Source organism: Pinus tabuliformis, chromosome 3_2 (genome assembly GCF_031772625.1).
Source record: "Pinus tabuliformis cultivar Carrire ecotype Pingquan chromosome 3_2, CPIR1, whole genome shotgun sequence".
Classification (NCBI taxonomy): Eukaryota; Viridiplantae; Streptophyta; class Pinopsida; order Pinales; family Pinaceae; genus Pinus; species Pinus tabuliformis.
The window spans coordinates 1,007,807,006-1,007,827,739 of record NC_142302.1 but is presented as its reverse complement, the minus strand read 5'-3'; positions in this window follow the sequence as shown (position 1 = coordinate 1,007,827,739).

The following is a 20,734-nucleotide window of genomic DNA, read 5'->3' as shown; positions in this document are numbered from 1 at the left end:
TACAGAGTTGGGGTTTTAGGTTGAGGCTTTCCTAGGGTTATATCTTCTATGTTATGTGTGATTGATTCCTTCATATCAATTATATGTGTTCTTATTGATGTTTCTCATGTTCGATTAAGCTTCCGCTAAATTGTTTGTAGAAGTAGATCAAGTGTTTTGCTTTAATACATTGCATTACCAAGTGATCTACAGGTGGGAATTTCTACATGGTATCAGAGCTAGCTGATTTGTAGTAAAATTCTACATGGTATCAAAGCTAGCTGATGTGTAGAAGAATTCTACAAAATTCTACATGGTACTGGAGGACAGGTGATCAAGGAGAGAACAATATACTGAGAGGAGATTTCAATGTTTTGAGTTTTGGGCCGAGAGTTTGCAGAGCATATCTAAAAATGTTTGTACAAAATTTTCAGAAATAAATAGTAGATTTGGATTCCTTGCAGAAAAATACCGAAAAAAAAAAAAATTGGCTGAATCGGAGTTCGGATGAGGGAGATATTGCTAATTTAAAATCAACTCTTTTTCTAGAAAATTTCGTGATGGTGGTAAAGTGGAAATAGATTGGTGTGTTAGCTAAGAACCTGTATGCACTTGAGGTACAAGATGCATGCAAAGCCTTGAGCGGCAAGGCAAAGGTTAGATACTTGGTGGTTGAGAGGGAGAGTAGATTACCTCTCAACATGCAGAGCCAGAAGAAGTCTCAGACAATTGTGGAGGAGCCACGATTGGTGCGGCAGCTTCAGGAGGTTATGGAGAAGCCACAATAGGGGAAGCTGAGAGGAGATCGAGTAGAGACATCTACTCATAAAGAGATCTCCAGTAAGGGGAAACTTCGAGCCAAGTGGGCAGAGGGATAACATGCAGCCATATCTCCATATAGGAGGTGGGGCAATGTAGAGTGATTGTCCCAACGAGGATGGGTAGGATCCTTGAGGTACCCAACCTCTTGGATGAGACCTTGCTACAGGAGCCCCGATGTGGAGTAGCAGAAACTGACTGATTAGGTAGAGACAGATGCGGATGGAGTGGCAGAGAGAGCGATAGTGCAGGGAATCCTAGGACAGCGCATAGCTAGTAGGCTGCAACAATGCGAGAGGCACACGTGTTTTGCACAGTGCTAGGTGGCACAGAGAGGTGTGCAATGGTGCGAGATGCATGGAGATGTTGCAATAGCGCAGATGTCAGAGAGGGAGCACTTGTTAACAACAGGTAGAGCTTCAGCATTAGAGTATGTTCCTAGCCCAATAGAGTGGTCAGTTGGGAGTGTTTTTGTTCCAAGTGTTCTTGGAGCAAGTGGACTGGGTAGATGTGTTGCATGCAGAACATTCTAGAGTTACAGGATTGGGTTAGAGAGGAGCCTTTCTTGTTGAGAGGGAGTCTTGAAAAGTGTGCAACAAGAAATGCTAAATTTAGAAAGTGCTAAAAATAGAACTGCTAAAAATAGAACTTCTAAAAATAGCAGTTTGGCTAATGAGCATTTTGGCCACCTTGGGTGAGAGGTGAAACTACTAAAAATAGAATCTTCTAAAAATAGAATTTCTGGGTCCTTTCCTATTTTTAGAGTCCCTGGTCTAACTATAGGAAGTAAAAACGAATTTGGTCTTAACAGTAGTTTAAAATATTAATTAATTAATCTCCATGAGTTAATTAGTTAAGGAAAAACAAACTTGAAGTCTATGTGAGGACATGCAACAGTTTATCTATTAATTGATGAATTTATCCATCAGGTAAAGAGATATGGATGAGTTGAAGTTATGAGTTCTAATTAGTTGGCTCAGTTAACTGAGTCAAGTCCAGTTAGATTAATTTAACAAGTTGTTAAATTAATGAGATTCAATTTGTTAATGCTTGCATGCATGTAACAACTAGTATTTTCAGATAACTGAATATTATAACTTAAATAACTCATGCATGTCAATTTAGACAGAGACCCAATAGATATCAAATAAGGGACAGTGTACTATCAGTTGGATGAATATCTTTCCTATAAAGGAAGCTCATCCATGATGAGGATTTATCTCCTTCAGGTTTGTGTAGTGATTTCAAAGGTGAGTGTTGTGTGTGAGGTGAAAATCACACAGGTTGCAACTGGAGGACTCAAGAAAAAATGTGCATAGAAATAGGAGGCTTGGAGGGTAGAGGAGAAGGTTTGTGAGAAGCCTTTGACTGTCTATGAGCAGTAGAGGGATTGTACTGAGAGTTGGCTAGTTGTGAGAGCTAAGGCTTTGCGTAATCCAGACTATATTTCCACTTGTATGATAATACAGAGTTGGGGTTTTAGGCCGAGGCTTTCCCCAGGTTATATCTTCTGTGTTATGTGTGATTGATTCCTTAATATCAGTTATATGTGTTCTTATTGATGTTGCTCATGTTCGATTAAGCTTCCACTAAATTATTTGTAGAAGTAGATCAAGTGTTTTGTTTTAGTACATTGCATTACCAGGGGATCTATAGGTGGGAATTTCTACATGGTATCAAAGCTAGCTTATTTGTAGAAAAATTCTACATGGTATCAAAGCTAGCTGATGTGTAGAAAAATTCTACAAAATTCTACACAGTCGGTGCATACCAAGGAATGGTGGAATGATGAGCTCGAACGAATTTTGTTAGGCCCCTATAATACAAGTGTAACCCCTTATTGTTATTAGTACAACCCCCTTATTATATTTATGTACCCATGTAGTGCCCATATTGTTACTATTGTGCCCCATAGAAGTCCACTATTGTTATTATTGTGCCCTTACATTATTATTGTTATGTCGGCTTTCATTATATTATGACCCCTTAGACTCCTATATATAGAAAGGAGGTCTTTTCATCTGTATCGTAAGAGAATCATTCATTTGTGTAATGTAAAGAAGGTTGCCCCCTCGAAGAGGCTAAATTCTAAGGCGTTGATCTATCTTTTCTATCTTTTTGTAAGCTGGTTTCATAACATTTGGTATCAGTGCTTTGGATTCTAGGATTTCACTGCTCCAAATAGGTCATCGTGGCATTTTCGCTATAACTGTTTTTCTGCAGTGTTTCAGAAGTGAAAAAAAATACCCATTTGAGATGAAATCGCACTGAACCTTCGATCTAAATTTCAGAGCTTTTTGCACTACATTTACAGAGATATGGTCTGAGGAAGCTGGTCTTTTTGCAGACTCCTGAATTACATTCCAAACAGGTGACCTGGGGAAAATCGTCATTGCTTTCTCTCTGAGCATCGGATTGAAATTTCGTAAGAAGGTACAGAAAGAGGACGGACTACAGTTTCTCTTATATATTTTCAATAGCCAAAGGTCGAAACAGTGACATGTGGCACATCGTACAAGTTCGCTCTACTGAACTAGCCTATAATCAGGTCACTGTGGGAGATTTGGCATAACTCTTCGTTGGAGAATCCAATTTGGATCAGACTGGTGGCATTGGAAAGAGGATGCAGTGGGCTACTTCAAGTCACAATTTCAAAACTTAAAGATCCGAAAGTACAGAGTCACAGTTGTTTCAATACCGAGCTCCTAAAATCAAGAAAAAACAAGATGAGGAAGTTTGATGGCAAGGATCCAGTAAATTGGATACTTCAGATGGAGCAATATTTTGATCTACATGGTGTACCACTATGACAAAAGGTATATATTGCATCTTCATATTTAGAACCGGATCAATTTTTATGATATAAAGGGCTTTGTTCTCGTAAACAACTTGTTACATGGTCAATTTTCATGGAGGAAATGATAGCACATTATGAGGATACAAAGAGCAACACCTTCTTTAGAGCAACACCACAACAATTGGAAAGAGTAAAAGGGCTTTGTTACATAGTGGAAAGTAAAATTATGGAAACAAGGAAGTCTACCCCTCACAACTATAAAGATGGAAGTGTTGTTTCTCCTAGCCTTTCACAGCCTACAAGGGTTAATGGCCACAACAATTGGAAGAAAAAAGAGAAAAAGGGCCTTGTTACAATTGTGATAGAAAATGCACTAAAAGTCATAAGTGTGCTGAGAAGAAATTATTTTACATAGAGTATGAAGAGGAGGAAGAAAAGGATCAAGAAATATCAAAATAAGAGGATATACACCAGGACCCAACCCCAGAGAAAGAAGAAATGAATTAGAATTACCAAGAATTACCACTCCTCAAACTCTCAAGATAGAAGGACATATCAAGAAGAAAAATATGCAAGAAGTGAAATATCACATCGAGAAAGAAGAAATGAATCCAACCATATCTTGTAATTCATTGGTTAGAATTACCACTCCTCAAACTATCAAGATAAATGGGCATATCAAGAAGAAAAATGTTCAAGAAGTGAAAGATCACATCGAGCATCAAGAAATGAATCTAACCATATCTTGTAAAGGATTGGAAGAATAAAGGATTGGAAGAATTTACCACTCCTCAAACTCTAAAGATATAAGGACATATCAAGAAGAAAAAGGTTCAAGCAGTGAAAAATCACATTGAGCATCAACAACAAGTTCTCCAACTTTTAAAGGATAATGCCACTTTGGTGCAAAATCAAATGAAACAATAGGTAGATCAACATTGTAGTGAAAATTGTTTTGTTGTAGGTGATTGGGTATTTTTACTACTACATCTCAAGCAAGCTATTTATGAGAAGGAAATGTTGGCAATACTATATGCACTTAAGAAATGGTGACAACACCGAATGGGAAGACACTTCAAGGTAAAAATGGATCATGATAGTGTTAAATACTTTTTTGAACAACTATTATCTTTAGAAGAACAAAAAAAAATGGGTCACAAATATGTTGGGTTATGACTTTGACATCATCTATAGAAAAGGAAAGAAAAATTTTGTTGCAGATGCACTCTCAAGAAAGGATGAGGATGAGGAAGCATTGTTGTGTGCTATTTCTATTATCCATCCAGATTGGATAAATGAAGCAAGGGATGAATGGAAGAAGGACGAAGAAGTATGGCCACTCATTCAAAAGTTGCAGAAGATCCCTATTCAAACAATATTGCCAAAACTTGAAGAGGAAGGAAAAGTCATATTGGAACCTGGAGCAGTCACAGAAACAAGAACTTGACAACTACGAAATCGATCAATTTCAAAGTATCTCATCAAGTGGAAGAACTTACCCGCTGAAGATTCCACATGGGAGGACAAGAATTTTATACAGAAGCATCAAGAACTACTCAAGCATTGAGGACACTTTTTGAAGGAGAGGGGCATGTTAGGCCCCTATACTACTAGTGTAACCCCTTATTGTTATTAGTACAACCCCCTTATTATATTGATGTACCCATGTAGTGCCCATATTGTTACTATTGTGCCCCATAAAAGCCCACTATTGTTATTATTGTGCCCTTACATTACTATTGTTATGTCGACTTTGATTATATTATGACCCTTTAGACTCCTATATATAGAAAGGAGGCCTTTTCATTTGTATCATCAGAGAATCATTCATTTGTGTAATGTAAAGGAGGTTTCCCCCTCGAAGAGGCTAAATTCTAAGGCATTGATCTATCTTTTCTATCTTTTTGTAAGCTTGTTTCATAACAAATTTTCCCCAACAACCTTGGTGGTGGTGTATGGCTCATATCAGTGCGGTTGAAGCTTGCGATGGGGTCCAGTGAGGTGCCCCTTTTGCAAATGTAGCCAAACTTTGTCACCGATCTGGAACTTGTGTGACATCCGATGCTGACCATGGCACTGCTTGTACTTAGCATTGTATTTGTTCAATATATCATGGACTTATTGGTGGATGTGTTGAATGCGCTCAATGAAGTTGTTAACCCTGCCTGCTTCAGACTGGACATGAGCCAAATTTTCCTAAGTAACTACAAATGGTATGGCCACATCAATGGGACATAATGGCTAAAATCCCAACCCTACCTAAAGGGGTTGTGGCCCATTGAGCTGTGGAGAGCTTTGTTGTAGATATGCTGGACATAGGGGAGGCTTTCATCCCATGTGCATGGATGCTTCGAGTTGTACATGTGCATAATGTGTATGATCATCCCATTGATGACTTATGTTTGGCCATCATTTTGGGGATGGAAATTTATGGACTTAGTTAGTTTGGTATCCAGCATCGACCAGAGACTTGACCAAAATTCACCTAGGAATCTGTTGTCCCAATCAGAGATAATGGACTATGGCATCCCAAAGTGTGCCCACACTCACTCAAAGAAGGGCTTAGCAATGGTGTCTGCTGTGATACTCTTCTTTCATACTGTCATAATGGCCATCATATAGAATCTGTCAATGACCATGAAAACGCAATCGTTTCCATGCTTAGTAGAAGGAAGTCTTGACATGTAATCCATGGAGATGGATTCCAAAGGTCGACTAGGAGTAGGTATAGGAGTATATAGGACTTGCTTCTTTATGGTTGGTTTGGACATTACACAGGTAGTGCAGGATTTAATGTACCTCCCAACATCCCGACGAAAGTTCGGCTAACAAAAATACTTCTGCAGTACTACCACTGTTTTCTCTACTCCAAAATGTCCAACAACTCAACTAGAGCGTTCCTCCAAAATCATATTGGCACGCTCACTTGAGGGAACATAGATGTGTCCTAGGTGGCATAACAGTGCATCCTGGAGGTGAAAATTTGGAACTTTCTTACCTTCCACGAGTGTCTAGTATGTGCTACTGAATTTTGGATCACTCTTGTAAATATGTGGCTACCCCGAATTCTCGTGCCCACAAGAGTCAAGCGTAGTGATTAGCGCCATGACTAGTGGTTAGCTGAGGCAGTCTACACCATTATTTGTGTTGCCCTTCTTTTTCATAATGTTCAAATGGAATTGTTACAGGTATGTAGACCATTTCTGATGGAAATCATTCTACAACTTCCCTTGTGTCTGTCTGAACTACAGGGGTTGGTGGTCTGTGTGGATGATTGTTTCCTTCCCTAGAATGTAATGCTTCCATTGATGACATGTATGCCCAATGGAATAAATTTATTTATCGTAAGTGGGATACTTTCATACTATTTCTAAAAGTGTCTCACTGTGGTAAGCCATCTGAAGCCCCTACTGAGCAAGAACTACACCAATAGCATATTCAGAGGCATCTGTATCAATCTCAAATGGTTGCTACAGGTCTGGTAATGTGAGCACTGGTGTAGAGCAAAGGTAATGCTTCAACTCAAAAAACACCTTATGTTGGGTTTCAGACCAATTTTTTGTTTTATTTCGCTCCACCCTTGGTGACTTGACTTAAAGGCTAGGTGATATGAGAGAAGCCTAACACGAACTTGTGGTAGAAATTGGCAAGTCCCAAAAAGATACAGAGCTCTGTTAGAGTAGTTGGGTTGGTGAATCCTGAATGACTTGTATCTTGGGTGGTTCCACATGCACACTCTTCTCATTAAATATGTATCCCAGCTATTGAACCTCGGTCGTGCCAAAAGTGAATTTCTCCAAATTGGCACACAACTTGTGTTGTCATAGGGTTTGAAGGACTTGTCAAATATGGTGGAGGTGATCTTCCCTACTCTGGCTAAATATCAAGATGTCATCTAAATATTCCACTATGACTGCATTGGTGAAGGGTCGCAATATGTCATCCATTAATCTCATGAAGGTTGCGGGGGAATTTGTCAACTTGAAATACATGACCAACCATTTGAAAAGGACATCCTTGGATTTAAAGGCAATCTTTCACACATCAAAGGGTTCAATAGGCACCTGGTGATAACCAGACTTTAAGTCAATTTTGTTGAAATATTTGGTCCCCTTGAGCTGGTCCAAAAATTCATCAATATGTGGGATTGGGTACCTATTCAAGACACTAATCTTGTTCAGCGCTGGATAGTCAATATAGAGTCTCCAGGCCCCATCCTTCTTCTGTACCAATACAATCGGGCTCCCAAACGTGGATGAGTTGGCCTGATGTGCCCTTTTTGCAACATCTCCTGAATCTGCCTCTTGATCTCATCGTTCTCCATAATAGAGCATCGATAGATCGATCTAGGGTTAGATCGATGGAGTGCTTGACCTGATTTTAGATAGGTTCCCCTGTAGGTGAGGTGAAACTTTCCTCATACTCTTCCATGACGTTGTCCATTTGCTGCTGCTGTGTGGAGGAGCCTTGTCTAGAAGCTGTTGCCACAACCTTCTTCTTTCCCTAAGGGTGAATCATAATGAAAAAAAATTCCTAGTCTCGGAAATGATCTTACTATATTTCTTTTTAGGGATCAAAGAGATGGCAGTAAGAGGGCCCACCTCTAGTATCCTGTACAACATATTGCCCAAAGTAATAATCACAAAGTGAGGTTTAGACTCATATACAACATGTCACTTCCACAAGTATGGTTTTCCTAATGATACATTACAAACATCAAGAGGAGCAACATCACACAGTACCTCATCCATGAAGGGCTTGACCTTGTAGGGAAGTCAGAACTGTTGACTGACGCGGAGATCTCATCCTTGGTGAATCCATTGGATGGTGCATGACTGTGGATGTTTTATTGTTGGTAGGGCCAATCGGTTCATGACCTCTGCTGAAATGAGGTTCTTTTGGCTCCCGCTGTCAACAATGAATTGTAGCAAAGAACCTTTCACCCACATCTATGAATGGAAGAGGCGTTCCCCCTCCTTGGATCTTAAGGCTCATTCTTCTAGATTTTGGTGGTGGTCACGGTGGCACTGGCCTCCGCATCAATGGGAAGGTGCATTGGGTTCGTATTGGTAGGGGGTTAAATAATCCGATTTTAGAGGTATTTTTCAATATGTAGTTAAATTAGGGGTATTGTTTAGTATGACATGCATGTCCGTGATATGTCAAAAGTTCAGTGAGTGAAGCACCCATGAATTTAATTTTATTCAATTTTATTTGACACTTTTAATTATTTGTGGGATATAGACATTTCAATGTTCCCATTTTCCTTAGTGGGCTAGTCACATGGATTGTGTTAAAGCTTGAAACTTTCTATTATTTGTGGGATATATACATTTCAATGTTCCCCTTTTCCTTAGTGAGTTAGTCACATGTATTGTGTTAAATCTTGAAACTTTCAATTATTTGTGGGGTATATAAATTTCAATGTTCCCCTTTTCATTAGTGGGCTAGTCACATGGATTCTTTTTTATGGTCATGGTCTTTTTGTTCAAAGTTTTTTTTCCTAGTCCTTGATTATCTTGAAGTGGAAACTTCTCGATTCTCTAATACATGAGATTTGACTATCACTATAGTTATTCTGTGATATTCAAATCAATTTGTTTTCTCTAAAATCAATTTTCACCCAGCTCTTCAAGATGTCTCTTGAGTTTGCATTGTTGTTGGGTCCGGTGAAGGGTGTATCCATCGTGATCATCAGTTGTGGCAACTGATACATCTCTTGAAAGTCCTTTTCCTTGAAGGTAGAAAATTTTGTTCCACTGACACTGCTCAACACCATCATCTCCAGATCAGTATGTGAGAAAATCTAGTGGATCATGTCCGCGCATGGAAACGTGGGATACCTGCATGAAATCCAGTACAAGCTAGACTTGTGTATGTTGACATAGACCCCTGCAGTCTTCTAGATTCTCCTCAAATGTGCTTGAAAATGTGTCATTGATGTCATTCCATTTCATCTGAATCTCCTTGTCTTTGAACAACTTAGTGTCTTCATGGATGGGCAAGCTCATAGACACTTGCTCAACTACATCCCCAGTTTCACTCTCAACGATGTCCTTTGACCCTGCTCTCTTAGAAGCCATTGTATTTGTACTGCTGGACCTTGATCTCTTAGAAGCCATTCTATTTGTACTGCTGAGAGACAGAATAACACCTATGATACCTGGAGACAGAGAAACACTCATGGAAAGCACCATGTGAGTTGAAAACCAAAACAACTTGAGGACTAACATGCAACACACCCAGGTGACTGACTAGAAGGATTGTGCTATTTTCACTAGCAGGCTAGGAGACTGATTGCCAAAACTATGCAGAGCATAGTCTAGATTGTCAGTAGGCTGACTGATTGCTAAAACTGTGCAGATCATAGTCCATCCTGGCTTGCTGAGGAATGAAACTGCGGAATGACTGCAAACCAAGAATTGCATCTACACAATTACCGGGGCCAACAGGACACTGCCTCTCAGAATTGTGCAGAGCAAGCCTAGAGGCCAGTGTTGGGCAGGCTTTGTGCAATTTTTGGGAGGAAGGCAGATTATTCACTCTCAGAAATGTGCAGTGCAAGCTGGGCAAAGGCAAGGTTCAGGCTAAGGTAGCCCAGACTCATCGACGGGTGAATGAAAACATCTAAAGGTTGAATGCATGGTGAAGCTAAGTGTAGACAAGAGTGAATGATCATGAATGCAAATAGTGAGTGCAAGATTCAGGAAATGGGAAAACAAGTAAGTGTGTGGAGCGAGTCATCACAACGAAGACTGTTAGTGCAAAAACAGTGTCATGCATACAACAACAATGAGATGAAATGGAAAACTTGAAACAATGCTTCTACAAGCTAACATGCATTACAACGACAACAAGCATTTAAAAAAACCAAGAAAACAACACTCACACAAACCGAAATACAAAAAGCTATAGAAAAGCAGAAAAAGACATGTAAAGTGGACTTGCCCAGAAAACACTGAGCTGAGTGTGTCGAATTCTCCTAAATGCAATGGGGAATGCTAGAGCTCTAAGATCGAAGTGAGGAATGAGCTCTGAAGTGTCGAATAAATAATTTTGACAAGATCGAGGGTTATGACGCACATGCCACAAATCTAAGAAAAAGTGACACTTGGCGGGAGGTTTCTAAAACTGACTTTGCATGTTACCTCCAGCTACTGATAATGGATCCCTAAAATCTAGGGATGATTTTTTCTTTTCTTTCTTTTTTTATTTTTTCGGGAAAAGTAGCCCATGCATGCAAATCAAGATTGCTCAGTGCTAGACGGGACCGGTCAACTTGGGAGCACATGTAACAGACTGCAAGTTGTGGATGGTTTCTACGCAATTTATGGGATGAGATGATTTGGTTGTCCCTCAGGTTCTGTAACTTCTAGATTGAAGCCTCGACTCTAGAAGTTCAAGACCTGGAAAATTTCCAAAAATAGTAAATTGTGATACAATTAAGGAAACTGAAAAACTGAAAGAGACAATGTTGAGGGTCCAAGTGGAATAGGAGGGTGACCACCAATATCCACCTGGATCAAGATAAGACCCTAATTCAACATGCAATTTCTTGTGAATAATGGATTATACATTGGGTGATGTCATGTGAATCTTATTTTTTGAAATGTATTTTATATTTCTAGCTTTCTTATTGTATGATTAATTATCTTTGTTTAAATAAAAATTGTCATGATTACCTGAAAGTATTAGCAAGGCAATTTTATAATTTTTCAATGACTGGATAGGTAGAGATATGACCCTATTTTCAACCCAGCATTGAGATCCATAACTTGTCTGGCCAATCTAATTCCATGATGAATAACAACATTAATGTCACTGTCACTGCCTACCACGATGAATGAAATTGACTTGTTTGATGACTGGAAAGGTAGAAAGAATAGTAATATGATTTCTTTATCAATACCTACAATATCTAGTGAAATCAGGGGTTTTTTAAGTTGGGAAAGTGTATTGGGTTCATATTGGTAGGGGGTTAAATAATGTGATTTTTAGAGGTATTTTTCCAATATGTAGTCAAATTATGGGTATTGTTTAATATAATATGAATGCACGTGATATGTTAAAGGTTCAATGAGTGAATCTCCCGTGAATTTAATTTTATTCAATTATTTTTCACACTTTTAATTATTTGTGGGATATAGACATTTCAATGTTCCCGTTTTCCTTATTGGGCTAGTCACATGCATTGTGTTAAATCTTGAAACTTTCAATTATTTGTGGGGTATAGACATTTCAAAGTTCCCCTTTTCGTTAGTGGGCTAGTCATATGGATTATGTAAAAGGTTTTTTTATGGTCATGATCTTTTCGTTCAATTTTTTTTTTCCTATTCCTTGATTATCTTGAAGTGGAAACTTCTCCATTCTTTAATACATGAGAGTTTACTATCACTATAGTTATTCTATGATATTCAAATCAATTTTTTTCTCTAAAAGCCCATGAATAGGGATATTTATTTTTTTAAATTCATCTAATATTTGAACTTATCTCTAATGGACATCATAATAATAGGTATGCAACAAGAATGAACTTCACTAGAGAGACTTGAAACCTCATAGGGTGATAACATCACCCTTATTTAACCAACTCGACAAGCTGATGCTAACAACTTTCAAAATATTTTGATATTCAAGGGTTGCATTATCCATTTTCAATGTCCTCCTTCACCAATTTGTAACTCGATCTAGCATGATAAGGTTTCAAATTGGTTGAAATAAATCTTCCCCTAAATGCCTTGATCAATTTCCTTGGTGTTTATCAACCACACATACTCTACCTAGAGCTCAAACATATTTCTCACAATAGTCAATAATAGACTTAGAATATATAACTATGTAATTTATTCCTATATCCAAGGTGTTATTAACCATGTCCGAAATCAACATTTCAATACTTAGTAATGTCAACGCACATCCACAAAATAGTCTCATTCACTTCTCTTATGCCAACTCACAAAATGCATGACCAAATCATAGGGACATGATTTTTCCTTTCTAAGTAGGATTGAATTTTATAACATATGAAGATCATGCATGTCACATATAATCATTGTAATTTCATAATGAAAAAGAATATCTAGAAAATAAAGAATATGATATATACAAATATTTTTTCCTTGTTGTACAAATGTTGTGATAAATGTAACATGGTTTAGTAAATGACCTAGAAAGGCAATTCACTACTATTCCCACCAACACTAATGGATTCAACAAATATGTTTCCCAAGGGGCTTAAAGAAAATAGTGGCAGGGTGTTCTCTTAAGTCACTCTATGGGGTAAGGGTCACCGGTTCGAAACCCCATAGGCAAAAATTCATCCATGCTAAGCACTGGTGAGGCTTAGGTCGAGTGTGAACTTCAAGTGATTTTGACAACTTAGATGCCCGTAGGTCATGACTACTCAAGCCACGGGTTATTTATTCCAGTTATCTCAAGACTCACTAAAACTAGAAAACAAAAAAAAATGGATTCAATAGATAGGTTGACTTCTTCTCCCTTTGAGTGGTACATTATTTTTGTAGAGTGTACGCATGTCAATCTCTCTTTTTCTTTTTTCACTTGGCTATTTTTACTCATATCAATCAACCTCACTTAAAAATTTTCTTAACCACTACCATGTTAGTCCCACCTCCTTTTACACTAGTTCCATCCATAATCATATAATTTTGTATGTATGATTAAAACTCGAGAATGAGACTTCACTCACAACTGCTAGTCCACTAACTTGATGATGAGATTCTTCTTCAAAAATAATTATGCATTATAGATAACACAAATTCAATCATGTCTTCTCCCATTCATTCATCCATAATTCACTTTAGCATTTCCTTTCACCTATGTTAAGGATATGCTTATTTATTAATAAATAGTTTATAAAAAATGAAAAATGAAAATAAGATAATAATAAATGATATTTTGAAGAAAAAAATAATATTCAAAACTAAATGATAATAATTTAATGAATTCAAACGAGTTTAATAAAAAGAAATAAAAATTTAAAAGTGTATAATGAAGATATTACTTTATATACCAGCCTAGATACATCTTAACCTCAAATAGATCAAGTACCAAGAGGGATAAAATCTCTTTATATACAAACCTATTTTAAAGTGAAAAGAGATTTGATTCCTCTCGATGCTACATAGATCTGGGATTCAGATAGATCTAGGCTAGTTTTTATATACACATACCATATCTAGGTTGGATCCATCTCTCCCTCTCTCTCTCTCTCTCTCTCTCTCTCTCTCTCTCTCTCTCTCTCTCTCTCTCTCTTTCCTCCCACTCTACTCTCTTCCTCCCTCTCTCCTTCTCTCTCTCAAGTCCCCTCTCCCTTCCTTCCTCTCTCTCCCTTTCTCTCCAACCTCCCTCTATCTCTCCCCCCCATCTCTTTATCTCTACCCTCTAACTTTGTCACTATCTCCCTCCCTCTATCCTTCTCTCTCTCCCCATCTGCCCCCTCCATCTCTATGCCCACATCTCTCCCTTCCCTTTCTCTCCTCTCTTTCTTTCTATCTCCCCTCATCTCTGCTATCCCTCTCTCTCCATATCTACCTCATCACTCCCTCTCTCTCTACCTCTAACTCTCTATGTCTTTGTTATTCCCTCCCTCTCTCTCCACCTCCAAATCCATTTCTCTCTCTCTCTCCCCTACTCTCTCTTCATTCCTCTCTCTCTCCCTCTCCTCCCCATTACACTCTCTCTCCACCCTCCAACTCTATCACTATATCCCTTCCTCCCTCCTCTCCCCCTGCTCCCTCTGCCCCCACACACTCTCTGCATGCCCATCTCTCTCTCTCTCCCCACCCACTCTCTCCCTACCCCATCTCTCTCTCTTTTATCTCTCTCTCTCCATCCGTATGATGGAAAATTTTCACTCTATGAAATCAATGCTATATGTAATGTCTGAAATATTTTACGTTTTAATTTTCTATTGTGAAATGAGTCATGGTTTTTCGGCATATGGTATTGACATGAAATATTATTGTAACAAAACCTATTTACAAGTTAATAATATCTATTGTAAAGTGGGGGTGGATATCCATGGTTAAGAAGCTTGTTATATTGTAATTTTGTTGTAGGTATTAAGTTTTTATGTGTTCATTAATTATATTTAAATATGGTTATGGAATCATTATTAGTTCGTGCCAAGGCAGGAGTCTAGCAATGGATTTATTTTTTGATCACAATTGGTTTAACATTGACCAAGGAAAATTATAATGTTTAAGTTGGAAAAATATATTTTATTTTCAATATCTTAAAAAAAAAATCAAAATTTTATTGGACCATAACTTGAAGGCCTTGTTGCAACCTTTGCACAATATAATGCAATGTGGATAATTGTCTTACATATTTTATTCCATAATTTATGGATATGGTTGCAATATTCATGCATGCTTTTAGATATTGTGTAGTGATTTTTTTATTCTTAATATTTGCAAGAAAACCATCCAAAAATAAAATACTTGAAAATAACTTATACTCAAGTAAATAACATATCTACCATCAATTACTTCCAACCATAATTTAAGAAATCCTTTGTATAAAAAATGGAGAGGAATAATATGTTAAAAATATACTTAGAGGAGTTACTTCCCACCATTATTTATGTTTTTTCCAACATACTCAAGTAAAATTATAAATGTTTACTTACGAATGATTACAAACCACCAAAATTTTTGCAAGTTGTTTTTTCCAACATACTCAAGTAAAATTGTAAATGTTTACTTACTAATGATTACTATCCACCAAAATTTATGTAAGTTTTTTTCTTGAGAAAACAATTTACTTATCCATTTTAGATCTCCATTTATTAGTTACTACCAAAGAAATATTATAGGATGATTTGTCTATCAACCATTATTAATTTAGCTTTGACCAATGTAACTTAGAGCATAAGTTCTAACTTGAGTTGGAGGGGCTAAGATACACTGCAAAACAAAATTACAATATAATAAAATTGAATTTTTTTATTAATTGAGCCAATGTTTAAGTGTTTACATTACAACATCTCCACCATACTCAACTCTATAGTACTTTTAACTTTTATTATTTTTTAATTGAGTTGACATATAAATGTTAAATGCTAAACATTTAGGCCTACACATCTATCTCTATAATGGGTTGTAGAGTGCCTCTTGGAACATTAGTGTTATATAAAAAGATAATAAATTTTTTTAGTATATAGTCAAGATATTTAACTCAATATAAGGGAGATGTGTAGGTGTTAGATGTTAGAATGTAAACATTTTGTAAGTTTAATTTTTTTTATATTGTAAATTTGTTTTTACTAGCCTAGATCCATCTTAAATCCAAATCTACCAAGCACCTATAGGGATCAAATCTCTTTTAGCTTTAAAATATATTTGTATTTGAAGAGATTGGTAGATCTAGAGTTAACATGGGTCTATGTTGGTTTAATTTCCAGGATATATTTCACATGAATACCATCAGTTCTCAAACCTAAAAAAAAAAACTAGTAACTTGATCAAGTCAAGTTTACATGGCATTACATTACATTACATTACATTACATTACATTACAACATCTCTACATACTGGGCTAGAGAGTGCAATTAATAAAATTACCATATTTTAGATAAAATCAAATTATAATATACATATTACATTAAAATATATAACATATAAGTAGTAGTTGTAAATTAAAATTCATTTTACCATATAATTTAAAATAATGATTCAGTAACCATATTTGAATTTAATTAATAAAAACATATAAAAATTAACACTTACAATATAACAAGATTTTTAGCCATGAATATTCACGCTGATTTTACCATAGATATTATTAGCTTGTATATAGATTTTGTTACCACGCCATGAGCCAATACCACATGCCTAAAAATCATAACTCATTTTGAAATCAAAATATTATATAAATGTTTTATTTTAATATTATTTTATAACATTTTTTAATCAATCTTAATATTTACATTGTAACAATATTCTTACCCATAGATATTCACCCTCATTTTACCTTGGATATTATTAGCTTGTAAATAGGATTTGTTACAATACCATGGCATATCAATACCACTTGCCCAAAAACCATAACTCATTTCAAAATCAAAATATTTTATAAATATTTTATTTTAATTTTAATTTTATTTTATTTTATAATATTTTTTAGGGGTTGTCTATTTTTTAGGGATTTTGAGGGTGCTTAATCCATATAAGTAGTCACAAAACTAGTTTAAATAACACAAATCAAGATTTCAGCACAAACGTTTTTGTGGGATTCTGGTCGGAATTTTGTCGGAAACTCTAATAAGTATCACACATAGACAACTCTCATTTTTTAAATTAACTCTGAAACCAAAAAAATATGGGAAAATGTTGTAGTGGTATAAACATTTATGTTTGAGCTCAATTTTAACTTTGGATCTACCAAGTGTTGAGAGGGATCAAATATCTTTTAGAATAAATCTGGAGTTAAGATGGATCTAAATGGACATATTAACATTATATAGTCAAGATTGAAAAAAACTAAAAAACACAAAATTTATGATATTCCATGTTTTCGCTAGTTTTTCAATATGAACGAATCTATATCAACTAAACAAAACTCGAATAATTGAATTTTTATAGACTGAACAAAACTCCAATAATAGCCAGATTTTCGAGTCTCTACTCGTAATTTTTTTTGTTCTCCTGCCTTATCCTTAGGATTGAATTTCATTGAAGTTCCACAACATTTTTTAGTTCAACGTTAACTCTCTTTTTCCCTATCAAGTAGAGAGGCGCATTCCCCCTTTTTCCCAAATATGTAGAATTGGATTTTATATGAATTAAACAAAATTAAAATTAACTTTTTGGAAATATTTTCCGTGACTTTCCTCACCATGTTTCCCCACTGAATCAAATTAATACAATGCCAATCTCCCTTTCTTTGGATTTTCTCTTTGCAATACAATGTTGCAACTCTAATGATTTAATTTCCTTCATTTTTTTGCATATGCACGACTTTATATGACAAGTACTGTTGTAGTTACTATGCTTTTTATTTGTTTAACCCATTTCTCTTTCTCCATTTTTTTTTTCCAAATTTAAAGGATCGAAGGTCCATAATGTGTGGTTCCTTGGTCTCTTTCTCTAGGTCAAGTCAATAAATTCATTTTTCGTACTCTGTTCTACTTTTTATTTCCAGGTCTACAACATTAAATTTCTATCAATTGCACAAAATTTCCATTTATATCTGGAATATTTTCCGGTTCAAAGTCAAATGCCCCAATTTTCTTCTCTTTTTTCCAAATTTTATTTCTGGTTTCCCACATTCTTTTTTTTTAAATCAAATAAATCAATACATCCATTTCTTTCTTATTTTTTCCTTCATTGTCTACACGATTAAATTTCTATCAATATCTAAAAGATTTTTCGGTTTCCATTCTCCTTTTTCTTAGTCAAGATCAATAGGCCCCATTTTTCTCTTATTTGTTTTTTCTCCAAGTATGCAAATAACAAAATTTCAAGGATGCTCGAATGATTTAACCTTTTGTCCTTTCCCAAATTAACAAACCCATTTCTCCCTCTCTTGTTTTTCTAAGCATGTAGAATTACATTTATGTGAATGACACAAAATTTCAATTAAGTTTTTGAAGATTTTCCACCACTTTCTTTACAAAGTTGACTTCAATGAACAAGTTAATACACCGCCATTTTCTCTTTTCTCTGAATTTTCTCATTGCATTATAATTTTCACACATAGGCCTTTATATGAAAATTGTTGTTGTGATTATAAATATATGTATATACATGGTGACAATTGTTGCTGTGATTCTAAATATATGTAAATACATGGTGAATAATAATAAAACTCACATCTTTTGGTTATGAAAGAAGTTGGAGTAGGAGAGAGAGAAATGGATCATAAAATGTATTGTTGGGCATTCGATAATCTAGCACTCCCTGCGTGTTTCATAACATGTGCTTAACCTCCTCTCAAGGATCCATTAATTCTAGCGATATGTTGGAAAAACTAAGAGGGGGGGAGTGAATTAATATTTCTTAGATATTAGCACTTTTTAATCTTTTTTAGAGAATTAATTAATTCAATTATTATTATTTTTCTTCTTTAGATGATCATAAATAACAATCAATAGTAGACAACACCATTCAACAATATAGAAAGATAAAATAGAGAACACAAAGATTTTTAGGTGGAAAACCCCCTCTCGGTCAAAAACCACCGAACACTTCTCTATTAATGGTCTACTTCTCTTTTAAAAAGAAATATTAATTACATCAAGATTTCAGCTACAATTTAGGTATACGTAAACCTGCTAATTAACATGCCACAACCTGTAAGACACTAATAAAACTTAATATTTTTTTGCAACCAGAAGGACGCCTCAATGCCCTATAGATCAAGCCACAACTTGATGAGTGCCCCAACACTCTGTTTACCAGATGTTGTCAGAAAGGATACTGTGTTGCCCTATCATTTTATCATCCATAATTAAATGAACACCACAATTCCCTATGCAATCCAAAACTTGCTTTAGCACCACCCAACCACCCTAATGTGTTCTTAGGCCAAAACATGAAGGTGAATCCAATAACCTAGAAGAGTTGGTAGATCACGTTTCTTAATTTTCACATTAGGTCCCATATACATTGAATCAATGTAGAATAGTTGTAAGAAAGATGTAGAATAAATCTTGAATCCTGGTAGCCATTGATCACTGTCCCCACAAACTGATCACTACACAAAGCTACACATTAAATTATCATTGTTTAATTGTACATCACTGTCATTGCACACTGAAAATCACTTCTCATGAATGAATAGTCATCAATGCAAAACCACTATCATCATTGTATCAAACTACACATGATGCTGCAACCATTTTTCTGTTGAAAAATGTGTGACTAGGTTGAGTCTTCGGAAGTATGAAATGTACTTTTGATTCTTGTAAATTGTAAAATGAAAGAAAAAATATTATTATTGTCTTTGGAGCGTTGGTTTCATGCTCAAGGAATTTTCTTTTATAGGTCAATTCCTAGGTCAAGAAGTGAAAAGAGTCATTGGCATAAGTTGAAGACCACTTCAGGCACATTGTAACTTGTAAAAAAATTTATTTTTTTCCTTAAAAGTGTCAAAATACCCTCCAAGATCAAGTCGGTCTGGAAATTGGGAAGTCAACCTATTTTGACAAGCCACATCCACCTTTGAGAAGCCTATATAAAAGCGCAAACATGACCTCCTTGAAGCACATTCATCTCTCACTCATCCAAGAGAAGGAAGAAGAGGAAGAAGGTAGAAAAGAAGGAAGAGGATGAAGAATAATTAGTTTTAGTCTATTTCTCTCTCACACATGTGAAGGAAGGATAGGGTTTATGCACTGGATCTAGGGTTTTCCTCTACAAGTTTTATCTTGAAGGAGACAAGGCAAGAAGGTTAAGCGAAGGTCACAAGAAACCATACTCAAGCTCTAGAATTTAGAGAAACCCAAGTGAAGGTCTTAGGAAGCCATGGGAGGCTAAAAGAAGCTCACAATTGTGGCAATAAAAATTCTATGAGGGCTGAAAATTTCAGATCTACAGTAGAGGCCGAAATTCTACAACTAGGGGTCGAAGTTGTGCTACTGGAAGATATTTGACTAGGTTTAACTTGGACAAGGAAAGCACATCATCCGAAGAGGATGGAATTGGTATTGGAGGGTATTGGTCTTGGTATAAAGATCTTGGAATTCATCAATTGAATAATCTATAAGGAAGAGAAGAGATTTGTGGGTTTTCCTCTCAAGTGGAGAGTTTTTGGCCCTAGTTTGCAGCCTATATTTTTTGTTCTTGTTCTTGTTTTTTTGGTAGTTGTTTGACAATACACAAACATAATAATAATAAGAGAAGATAATAATTATAATAAGTACAAATACATCGCATGAAGTTATGAAATATAGAGAAATCACACTAACCATTGCCCAACAGATTTCTCAACATGGTATCAGAGGTAAGGTTGAATGAGGGAATTATGAATATCTCTACTACATTGAAGAAGTTTCTCAAGAAGTGTTAAAAGGTTAAAATTCATCTCAAGAAGGGTATCAAAGAAGTATGGAAACTCCTATTTTCTCCAAAGAAGGAAGTAAGAAAGACAAAGGATGAAGGGCACTTCTCGGTA